Below are 12,969 nucleotides of genomic sequence, written 5' to 3'. Positions count from 1 at the left end.
CTGCCCTCCTGTTGCTCCACCTATTTCCCTTTATGAAGCTATCTTTTAGTGTATCCCTTGTACTGAGCAGTATATTTCTAGGCATACACCAGCAACTGATAAATATATTTAGAAAAAATCCATGCACTTACCTGTTTTAATGTCAATTTTTCCTATTTCTGTTTGTGTTTTTCAGTAAAAATAAAAAAGCTATTAATAATAGAACTCATATGTTACTTTTTGTTCTCTATGCGTTGTCATTTAAAAAAATATCTCAGTCTTCCTTTTTGTACCAGAAAATATAAATAATAGAAAATTGCTTCCATAAGTCTTTATATTCATATATACATTTTTACATTAAGGTCTGGCATAATCTGGAATTTGTTGAATTATTGATATTCATACATTTTTTGTGACATTTGAATACTTCTTATAGAGAAAAGGTTGAATTTATCAGCATATTCTCAGTTGAAGAATAGCTATGTCTTGCAATTCCAGGTTAAATATCATTAAAATACATTATCCTATGCTTACACTGTGCATTTTATAGTACAGCCATGTTATTTCAGAGCTATGTGGCCTTAAAACAATGGAGAATTCAGAAGCTTTGACATGACAGCCACTATATGCTTTGCACTTTTATATGTAACTCTTTTTTTTTAATTTTTTTTCAACGTTTATTTATTTTTTGGGACAGAGAGAGACAGAGCATGAACGGGGGAGGGGCAGAGAGAGGGAGACACAGAATCAGAAACAGGCTCCAGGCTCTGAGCCATCAGCCCAGAGCCTGACGCAGGGCTCGAACTCACGGACCGCGAGATTGTGACCTGGCTGAAGTCGGACGCTTAACCGACTGCGCCACCCAGGCGCCCCAGCACTTTTATATGTAACTCTTAAAAGTGACACTTGACAGTTCACTTTAGTATTAGTGAATTATTGGGGTAATGATAATGTTTTGCTTTAAGAGACTCATACATTCTTATGACACTTATGCACAAATATGTTTCGAGCTTAAGAGGCCATTTCATCCCTTCATCCTACACCACCCTTTTAAAAAATCGTGCACTAACTTTGAAGTTACCCTTATAACCCCTGATCCTATCTTCTGAACATCAACTTCTGCAGTGGGAAGAGCAACAGCTGAGGATGTAGTGTGGAAAAGCTGTTTCTCAGTGTAGCTCTTTTTCATGTTCCTCCTTCTGACTCTCTCCCCTGTGTTTACATCTCACTGAGCTTTCTTTTGACATCTCTGAAGACTATCTTTCCCTAAAAAGACAGATTGGCCCTGCCAGATTCCCATCAAAAACATATAAAACAGAAATGTGGTATTAATAACTATAATCACCTCAAAAATAAAATCTAAAATGATAACTTTCCTCTTCTTTCTAATATTTGTATCTAGATAGGGACAAAACAGCCCATTAAAAATGCATTTCAGCTGATTGACTTTATAGCATCACCATAGGAGCCAAAGTTATTCTCTATAGACCCTTTGGTTCTAAACCTTTAAGTGGGGTCCATCATATATTTATCACAGTCAGTCAATATTCCTGTCAAAAGAGCAGGCAAAACTACTACACCCACACTGTCCTGAATCACAGCCCAAATGGGAAGGAATGGAAATTTGTTCAGCCCTCCCTTTCCAACTGTTTCTAGTTCATGGTGTTCAATTCCTCTGAGAGTTTGCTTTCTCCTAGCTGAATTATTTCTAGATGAGTGGCTCTGATTGACACTCTTTTGCAAATATGATAAAGATGAGCATGATTTTAAGTTTCAGGCCTCCAAGAAGAGAGTGGCATCTTTCAGGTGCTTTGGCAAATAGATGAGAAAGCTGTGTGTGTGTGTGTGTGTGTGTGTGTGTGTGTGTTTAAAATAGTCCCTTCAAAAAAAATTAAAAAAAAATAATAAAATAAAATAAAATAAAATAGTCCCTTCAAAGCAAGCACACTGAGATATAGCCCCTCGTTTTTTTTGTCCAGGCATAGAAATATTCATGCTTTTATGCAAAAATTAAAAGGCATAGATCTGGTTTTATGTTTGTCAAAATGTTTATTTTAAATTACATTTATGTTTGACAGCAACAAAATTATTTTTTTTATTTAATAGTTCATTCCTGCTCCCTCAGGGAACCTTTAATTCTCCCTTTCATTCTGCCTTGATTGGGACACAACACATCACCCCAAAAGGTTTCAATAACTTTGAATCTTCAAAAAATGTTTGGGTCCTAATTTTTAGCTCAGCATATCAATATTTCTCCAGCAAAAAGTAAATTTGTTTTTCCAGATACCCTGCTTCACATTAATATATAGAACAGGTACATTCTTAATGATAATTCGTATTTCAAGATGATAGATTCAGGGGAAGTTATCTTTAAATTCAAAGTTTCTCTAGCCTATTTCATGGTTGCTATAATTGAGTTATGCTCAACTTTACCACAGTGAGACAGTGCTATGAAGTGGTAAAAAGTACAGGTCTTTGAGTCAACTGAAAAGAAATTTAAATTGGCTTTTTCTCTTACTAGGTCTACTCTTCTGTAAAATGCAAAGAATAATAACTAAGCCAAAAGAGTGATGTTAACATTAAAGTACTTAATACACGGTCTTGCACTCAGTAAGTTGTTCACTAAATGGCAGCTTAATAACAAAAACAAAAGAGCAAAGTGCCTATATGCAAATAAAACAGATTTGAAATATGCTTTTCTAATATAACACACACACACACACACACAGCCAATAATAATAGTGACCTTCATTTTACTAGCACGTATACTTCACAAATAACTATATCAATGGATCACTTGGATGGAAGCAGAGTGCTCATCTTCTTCTCACGAACCTTATCCTCTCTCTTTTTGAGTGTTTTTAAGAGAGTTTTATGATTTAAATCACAATTTGATAAACTGCCTCTGCTTTTTTAGAAATGCCTAAAGAAATGTCAGCTGTGATTGTGTGATCCTGCAAAGGGGACAGAAAAGGAAATGTGTCATAGGCTTGTGTTCTATCAAGTCCCAGAAAAAGGGGTTGTTCTAACTGCTTTCTCACCACTTTCTTGAAAATAGGCTGGAGGTAAAGACCTAGGGCAAAACAACTGATGCTACAAGTCAGTCAGGATTTCTCACTAGTTTCCTGGGACCAGGGATGCTAAATAAGTCCATATTTAAAGTGACAAAAAACTTCAAAAACTCAGGTGAAAAAAGTTTATCTAAGCTTTCTTGAAAATATAGGCCATGACTTCATGGCACTTTAGTTTTTTTGTTAAGGTCACAAAGGTATTAAGTACATACTTTTTCCTGTGCTTATCAAGTAGCATAAGGACTGAATAGAAATGAGACCGTATATAATTATTTATACAGTTATTAGAGTACCTAGAAGTGAGGCAAGGGAAGTTGGGGAAAGTCTAATTGCAGCTGATACCGGAAGGGATACATGATCTGTATGGAAAAAGAAAAAGGAATAGTAAAACTGAAAACTTGTTCATGTTAGAGTTAAAAGAAACTATACTTCCTTATAGTGAGGGAAAGAGACTACTAATAATAAACCTACAGTAGCATTAAAAATAAATAAGATTACCACTGACTATGCTCTTGCTGCAATATGGTTGCAGAATATTATAAATGGCACATAGTGGGTGGGTGATAACTATGCAATGAATGAATAGAAATTTCAATAATTTGTATGATCTATTTTAGAAATGGCTTATGGAAAATCAGCTATAAAACCATTTATAATTTATTGAGAACCTAATATGTGCAGTCAGATGAGGGATAAAATTGCAAGTCACAGGACCCAATCACCAAGGACTCACAATCTATAATTAGCCTCATTTTACTGGTATATGACATATTTTGCCCTTGCAAACCCGCAAGATTTCATGAAATAGAGCAAAACTTTAATGTATGCTGATAACTGCTTACAAGAATATCTGCACGAGAAACATCTCCTGACTAGATTGTGCTGTGCTAGACATCTCCAAAACAAGCACCAAGCCTAAAGGAATCCGTTCTTTTTTTTTTCCATTAAATTAAAGCAATATGCTATTTGGGAAAGGTAAATATTATCAGGAATGAGTCTACCAGAGGAATTTATTACCTTCCAGTTATAAATAGTCTGATAAAGGGAGAATAATGTAGATGCACTTTGATTTTGAAGTTGAGAATCATAGGATTTTGAAGCTGAAAAAGCCTAAATGGTCTAATTTTATAGATGTGGATACTAAGACCCTAAAAGACGAGAGCCATAAATGAGTTAGAAAGTGAAATAAGTGATGTAAGATTTAAACTCAGGCTATATAAATCTCAGTTCCATGATCTTTCTTCTATTCTTGCCATCCTTCAGGAGATATGGAGTTCCATATTTTATTCCAATGCAAGGAAGGGACAAAAGTTGCCAAAGATCATCTTGGTATACCTAACCATTTTGTCTACAGATGACTTTTAACATTTATTTATTTTTGAGACAGAGAGAGACAGAGCATGAACGGGGGAGGGTCAGAGAGAGGGAGACACAGAATCCGAAACAGGCTCCAGGTTCTGAGCTGTCAACACAGAGCCCGATGCGGGGCTCGAACTCACGGAGTGCGAGATCATGACCTGAGGTGAAGTCAGCCGCTTAACCGACTGAGCCACCCAGGCACCCCTACAGATGACTTTTAAAGTGATGATGTCATGGGCCAAATTATGTCACAAATGTGTTTCTTTCACATACACATTAAACAGTTTTGCATTATTTGCCAGCATTTTAAATTAAGGATTTCACATTTAGAAAAACAGATTATAAGGTTCTCTTGAAAAATAAGATCTGGAAACACTGGGCTCTCATCCCCACATGACAAAAATTGACCAGAGCTGGGTAGTAATTTCCACCATCAAGCAGACATGTGTGCTTCAGTTTACCAACTTCTACTAACCTCCATTGGATCTTACACACAGCCTGTTTCACTCATTTATATACGACATATTTCTCTAGTCCTAGGGTTTTGAGTTTGTGACTTTTGTAATCAATTCTAAATGAAAGATTTTAAATTTAAATATCTTGTGACTTCAAAGCTTCTAAATAATTACAAAATCAAAAACCTGAAGTGCCTAACACTATAGAAAGATGATTAAAAACTCATTATGATATTACTGTAAATATTTCTACAGTGAGGTTCCTTTATTCCTTTATTAGTTAGCAAAGGTGATTTGAAGTTTAAAAAAGGATGTTAAACAAGATTCCCAGTAATAAAATAATTTATGATGACACATTAACACATCTATTGAGATGATATCTCAGATGATCAATAAAACCAGGAAATGGTCCTTTGAAATGTTCAACAAAAATGATAAACTTTTAGCCAGACTCATGAAAAAAGGAAAGAGAATTCATATAAAATCAGAAATGAATGAGGAGAAATAACAACCAACACCACAGACATGCAAAATATTATAGGAGAATATATGAAAAATTATATGTCAACAAATTGGACAACATAGAAAAAATGGATAAATTCCTAGAAACATATAACCTTCCAAGTTGAATCAGGAAAAAAAATAGAAAATCTTAATAGGTCAATTACTAACAATAATTGAAGGAGTAACAAAAAAAATTCCCAACAAGAAAAGGTCCAGGATCAGATGGCTTCACAGATGAATTCAACCAAACATTGAAGAAGAATTAATACCTATTTTTCTCAAACTTTTCCAAAAAATAGAAGAGGAAGGAAGTATCCCAGACACATTTTGTGAGGCTAGGATTACACTGATACCTAGACCAGATAAAGACACTACAGAAGAAAGAAGAAAGAAAAAAGAGAGAAGAAAGAAAGAGCAAGCAGGCAAGCTACAGGCCAATATTTCTGATGAACATAGATGCAAAAATCTTCAACAAAATATTAGCAAACCGAATCCAAAAATACGTTAGAAAAATCACTCACCATGATCCAGTGGGATTTATTCCAGGGATGCATGGGGTAGAGGTGGGGGATTCAGTATTTGCAAATTGATTAACAAGATATATCATATTAAAAGGAGAAAGGATAAAAACCATATTGTCAATTCAATAGATGCAGAAACATCACATGACAAAGTACATCTATTCATGATGAAAACTCTCAACAAAGTAGGTTTAGAGGAAACATAACTTCAAAACAATAAAGACTATATATGAAAAACCTGCAGCTAACATCATACTCAATGGGAAAAAAACTGAGAGATTTTCTTCTAAAGTCAGAAACAATACTAGCATGTCCACTCTCACAACTTATATTCAAAATAGTAATGAAAGTACCAGCCACAGCAATCAGACAAGGAAAAGAAATAAAAGGCATCCAAATTGGTAATGAGGAAGTAAAATTTTCATTATTTGCAAATAACATAATACTATATGTAGAAAGCCCTAAAGACTCCACTGAAAAACTACTAGAATTGATAAATGAATTCAGTAAAGTCACAGAATACAAAATTGATATCCAGAAATCTATTGCATTTCTATACACTAATAATGAAATATCAGAAAAAGAAGAAAACAATCCCATTTACAACTACATCAAAAATAATAAAATACCTAGGAATAAACTTAACAAAGTGGGTGAAATGCCTGTACTCTAAAAACTGTAAAACACTGATGAAAGTGAAGATAACACAAACAAATGGAAAAATAGCTGATACTCATGGATTGGGAGGACAAATATTGTTAAAATACCCATATTACCCAAAGCAGTCTGTAGATTTAATGCAATTCCTATCAAAATGCCAACATTTTTCAGAGAAATAGAACAAATAATCCTAAAATTTGTATAGAAACACAAAAGACACTAAATAACCAAAGAAATATTGAAAAAGAAGAATAAAGCTGGAAGTATCATAATCCCAGATTTCAAGATATACTACAAAGTGGCAATAATCAAAAGTGTGGTACTAGAACAAGGGTAGACACATAAATCAGCAGAACAGAATAGAGAGTTTAGAAATAAACTTATCCTTTTATTGTCAATTAATCTACAACAAAGGAGGCAAGAATATACAATGGGAAAAAACAATCTCTTCAATAAATGTTGGGAAAACTGGACAAAATGCAAAAGAATGAAACTGGGCCATTTTCTTTTTTTTTTTTAAATATATGAAATTTATTTTCAAATTGGTTTCCCTACAACACCCAGTGCTCATCCCAACAGGTGCCCTCCTCAATACCCATCACCCACCCTCCCCGCCCTCCCACCCCCATCAACCCTCAGTTTGTTCTCAGTTTTTAAGAGTCTCTTATGCTTTGGCTCTCTCCCACTCTAACCTCTTTTTTTTTCCTTCCCCTCCCCCATGGGTTCCTGTTAAGTCTCTCAGGATCCACATAAGAGTGAAAACATATGGTATCTGTCTTTCTCTGTATGGCTTATTTCACTTAGCATCACACTCTCCAGTTCCATCCACGTTGCTACAAAGGGCCATATTTCATTCTTTCTCATTGCCACGAAGTATTCCATTGTGTATATAAACCACAATTTCTTTATCCATTCATCAGTTGATGGACATTTAGGCTCTTTCCATAATTTGGCTATTGTTGAGAGTGCTGCTATAAACACTGGGGTACAAGTGCCCCTATGCATCAGTACTCCTGTATCCCTTGGGTAAATTCCTAGCAGTGCTATTTCTGGGTCATAGGGTAGGTCTATTTTTAATTTTCTGAGGAACCTCCACACTGTTTTCCAGAGTGGCTGCACAAACTGGGCCACTTTCTTACACCACACACACAAATGCACTAAAAATGGATTAAGGTCTTAAATCTGATGCCTGAAACCATAAAAATCTTAGAAGAGAACAAAGGCAGTCATTTCTCTGACATCAGCCATAACAATATCTTTCCAGATATGTCTCCTGAGACAAGGGAAACAGAAGGAAAAATAAACTATTGGGACTTCATCAAAACAAAAAGCTTCTGTGCAGTAAAGACAACAGACAACAAAACTAAAAGACAACGTACTGAATAGGAGGAGATATTTGCAAATAACATATCCAATAAAAGATTAATATCCAAAATATATTTTAAAAACCTCTACAATTCAACATAAAAAAATACAAATAATCTAACAATGGGCAAAAGACATGAACAGACATTTCCCTAAGAAGACATCCAGATGATCACTATGAAAAGATGCTCAACATCACTCATCATCAGGGAAATGCAAACCAAAACCACAATGAGATATCACCTCGCATGTGTCAGAATGGCTAACATCAATAGACAGGAAATAATAAGTGGTGGCAAGGATGTGGATAAAAATGGACCCTCATGCACTGTTTATGGGAATGCAAATAGGTACAGCCACTGTGAAAACAGTATGGAAGGAAGCTCCTCAAAAACTTAAAAATAGAATTACCATATGATCCAGTAATTCTACTACTGGGTATTTACCCAAAGAAAATGAAAACACTAATTTGAAAATATTTGTGCACCCCTATGTTTATTGCAACATTATTTAAAATAGTCAAGATACAAAAGCAACACAAGTGCCTATTGATAGATGAATGGATAAAGAAGATAAGGAATGGGTAAAGAAGATATATATATTATATATATATATATACATATATATAAGACTATATATATGTATATATATATATAAACTTTTACTCATCCATAAAAAAGAAGGAAATCTTGCCATTTGCAACAACATGGATGGACTCAGAGGATATTATGCTAAGAGAAATAAGTCAATCAGAGAAAGACAAATACCACATGATTTCACTCATATGTTGAATTTAAGAAACATTAATCAAGTGAAGAAAAAAAAAAGAAACAAAAACAGACTCTTAAATACAGAGAATAAATTGGTAGCTGCCAGAGGAGAGGTGAGTGGAGGGATGAATGAAATTGATAAACAAGGTTAAGAGTATATTTATTTTGATGAGCACTGAGAAATGTAAAGAATCCGGGGTGCCTGAGTGGCTCAGTTGGTTAAAAGTCTGACTTTGGCTCAGGACTTTGGCTCAGGTCATGATCTCATGTTCGTGAGTTCAAGCCCCACGTCGGGCTCTGTGATATCAGCCTGCTTTGGATTCTGTGTCTCATTCTCTCTCTGCCCCTCTCCTGTTCATGCTCTCTCTCTCTCAAAAATAAATATTAAAAAAATTAGAAAAAGAAATGTATAGAATTGAATGATTATATTATTCACCTGAAACTAATATAACACTGTATGTTAATTTTATTTGAATAAAAAAATACAGTTAAAACAGTAAGTATATTAAACAAGATACCCAGTAATGAAATAATTTACTATGACACATTTACATGTTTATCAAAGGAATAGGGAAATTTCTAACATTCAAAAATAACTTGTGCAGTGTTTGTAAAAGATAAAATGTATAAAACATTTCAGTTAAACCATGGTACAACAGACAAAGGATTCATTGTTTCAGGATTCCAAGCAGCATCTTATATATTTAAGGCACAATATTTTATTAGTGTTAATAAATCCAAAAATACAGCAGATAACTAAGAAATTATCAGAAGTATACAAGTACAAGCAGAGATGGCTACCTCATAATCTAATGTCAAGACCATTGGCTAAAAAAGAAAAGAAATTCATTAATCATTTCTTTTGTCTACATAATGTTAAACAACTGGCTTGACTATTTTGAAAAAACATCATTTGTCTACAACAATCTGATATTTTAGAATCATATTTGTAGACCTCTATAGAATTATACTTGATCTGAAAAAAAAAAAGACATTTTCTATTTTTTATCTTTTAGGCCAAATAGTTTAAAAAGGAAAAATTATCACACATATTTTTGTCTTTAGTATATCAATTCCCCCACTTCTGCTGACAATCTGCTCTGCATCACTGTATTCCTTGTAATTGGACTTTCCTTTCATTGCCTTTATCACTCAACATGTATAGATTATTTACTTTGAAACAGGAAAAGAATGGGCAAATTAACAATGTATGATGAAATCAAATCTCCTAGTACAAAGTACATTCTTCCTTCCATAAATAATTTATGATTATCACCATAAAGAAATACATACATTTAGGTTTTATTATCCCTTCTACAGATCCTCCTGTAGGCCTGAATTATGTACAGCTTTAAAAATTGTCATTAAAATAAAATATTTGGAGCCACAGCAAACCTCCTGCAAAGAGACACTTGACTATTTTTCCTCCTTGTAATTAAAAGGTCTTGTCTAGGGTTGCACTTAAAGTATAGAATTATTGGGGTGCCTGGGTGGCTCAGTGGGTTGAATGTCTGACTCTTGATTTCAGCTCAGGTAATGATCCCAGGGTCATGGAATCAACTCCCACGTTGAGCTTTGCACTGAACGTGGAGCCTCCTTGAGATTCTCTCTTCCTCTCCCTCTGCTCTCTCCCCTACTTGTGCTCCCTCTCTCTAAAAAAATAAAAATAAATAAACAAGTGTAGAATTATTTTATGTTCAAGGTAATCCCACTTTGAGTTTGACAATGTTTTAATATGTTCTATTTTGTTTTGTTTTGCTTTGTTTTTCTTTTAATAGATTCTTTGAAAATTACTTTTGGGGCACCTGGGTGGCTCAGTCGGTTCAGCCTCCAACTTTGGCTCTGGTCATGATCTCACAGTTCATGAGTTGGAGCCCCGTGTCCAGCTCTGTGCTGACAGCTTGGAGCCTGGAGCCTGCTTCACATTCTGTGTCTCCCTCTCTCTCTGCTTCTCCGCTGCTCACACTCTGTCTCTCAAAAATAAATAAAGATTTAAAAAATTAGAAAATCACTTTCAAAGTTGGTTTGGAAATTCTTAAACTGCCCACTGGAGGCCCTTGAGATAATCGGAATATTACAGCTTTGATGGAACATGACTCAAGTTCTGGAAAATCATGCAAGGTAAACTGTAGAACATTTGGAAAAATCCCAAAATAGATATTTTTAATATGTTGTTTTATTTTCCATATTTCTCTTTAAAATTATCTGTCTTTTACCCACAATTTTCTTTTTAAACCTCATTATGACCTTGATCCAGCAACAATCCTTATGATAGGAATGTTATAAATGACTATAGTTTAATAGCTTTAATATCCTCCTACCATTTCTATGCAGCCACTGAATAACACATTTAGCTATGTTAGAAACTTGGACATTGAGGGCACACCACTGAAACTTCAAATAAAACGTCATTTGTGACTGATTAACAGAGTATTTGGTGGGGAATTATGGAGCTACAAGTGATTCCTTCCATTAAAATAGGTTATATCAACATAAAAATAAAATATTATCCTAATATATTCTCAATATTTCCAAAAATCAAGCCTGATAAAAGGACAAAGGCCATTTTCTTTTTTTTTTTAATTTTTTTTCAACGTTTATTTATTTTTGGGACAGAGAGAGACAGAGCATGAACGGGGGAGGGGCAGAGAGAGAGGGAGACACAGAATCAGAAACAGGCTCCAGGCTCTGAGCCATCAGCCCAAAGCCTGACGCGGAACTCGAACTCACAGACCGCGAGATCGTGACCTGGCTGAAGTTGGATGCTCAACCGACTGCGCCACCCAGGCGCCCCGACAAAGGCCATTTTCTAATGACATTTTGTGGTTTGATACTTTTCTTCATGACCGTATTTATGACCGGACGACAGTCAATAAGCATCATTTGACTATCATTATGTAGAGAGACTTGGACTGAAGAAAGTATATCTGGCTTTATAAAATTTACATTCTAATTGGAATTTTTGATGCACATGGAGGTATACACACATAAATAAAATTAAATAGTATCCTAGTATAAAAAATAATTCTCAGTTTAATTTTTCATTACAGTATCACTAAGTTTTGATAATTCAGCCTGATGGAGAATTCCAAAACTGAAGAGCTTACCATCTCATGAGATGGCTCATATTTTATAAATTTTTAGAGGATGTTTTTCTCTCATGCTAAATTAGAAATGAAACGCAAGATTCCCAGTACTTAGTGCCTAGAACATACTATGTACTCAATTAAAATTTTGTTTAAAAAATGTACTTTTTTAATATCAAGTTAATAATTTACCTCTGGAATATCTTTTTCTAGTACAGCCCAGATTTGTTCTCTGGACAAATATAGAACAAGCTTGGCCTCCTTTACACAATAGAACTTTAAATATTTAAACCCAGTTCTTACATTCAGAGTTCTGAAACTGAAAGAGTTTCCTGATTTTCAAATAAGAGTGCTCATCCACCAGGATGTGTGCCAGGGCATAGAAAAAAAGCCATGAGAGAAATAGAGCCGCATTGTTCTGCAACATCAATTCAAAAATTGCTGCATGAAAATATTTTTTTATTAAAGTACAGGTACATGGTAAACTAGTATGAAAAATTCACAAAAATTTGTTGAATAAAATAAGAAATTTAAATGAAATTCCATATTCGAAGAGGCCTTCTGCCATATAACCTGGTCTACAGAGAAATCGTACCTATTTCCTTATATATCATGGGCTTGTAGGTAGACATTTTCAGAAGATAGTTTTAGCTGACTGCTACACTATATCAATAAAGAAGCTGTCATCCAGAGAGAGGAAGTTATTTCACAAAAGTCACAACATATTTTAATGGCATATAACTGACAAGAATACATGTAATAGTATTCATATTCAACAAATTCCTTCAACTGTGTGTGTGACACATTTCAAGATCCTCATTGTCCAAATTAACCTCTTGCTCATATCTCTTAAAATATAAGGCCTTTCCATGTTATCCTTTAAATTAATAACAGCAATTTCTTTCTAAAATATAAGTCAATAACATGCAACTCTTCTTTTCATAAACACTCAGTAGTAGAAGTTATGAAGTATTTTAAAAACCAAAAGAATTCTAACATGTTAAAAGATAATGGGAGTCACCCTGAAAAAGTCCCCAGTGGCCAAAGCTGAAACAATTTAAGCAACAAATTAAATAACAAAGTATTTGCTATAACTTGAAATATAAAATAAGTATGCATGAATACATAAATAATAAATAAATAAATAAATAAATAAATAAGACAAGTCTTCCTTACAGAAGAATTCCAATGAATTTGTG

The sequence above is a fragment of the Prionailurus bengalensis genome, chromosome X, assembly GCF_016509475.1.
Source record: "Prionailurus bengalensis isolate Pbe53 chromosome X, Fcat_Pben_1.1_paternal_pri, whole genome shotgun sequence".
Taxonomy (NCBI): Eukaryota; Metazoa; Chordata; class Mammalia; order Carnivora; family Felidae; genus Prionailurus; species Prionailurus bengalensis.
This window is presented reverse-complemented; position numbering follows the sequence as displayed.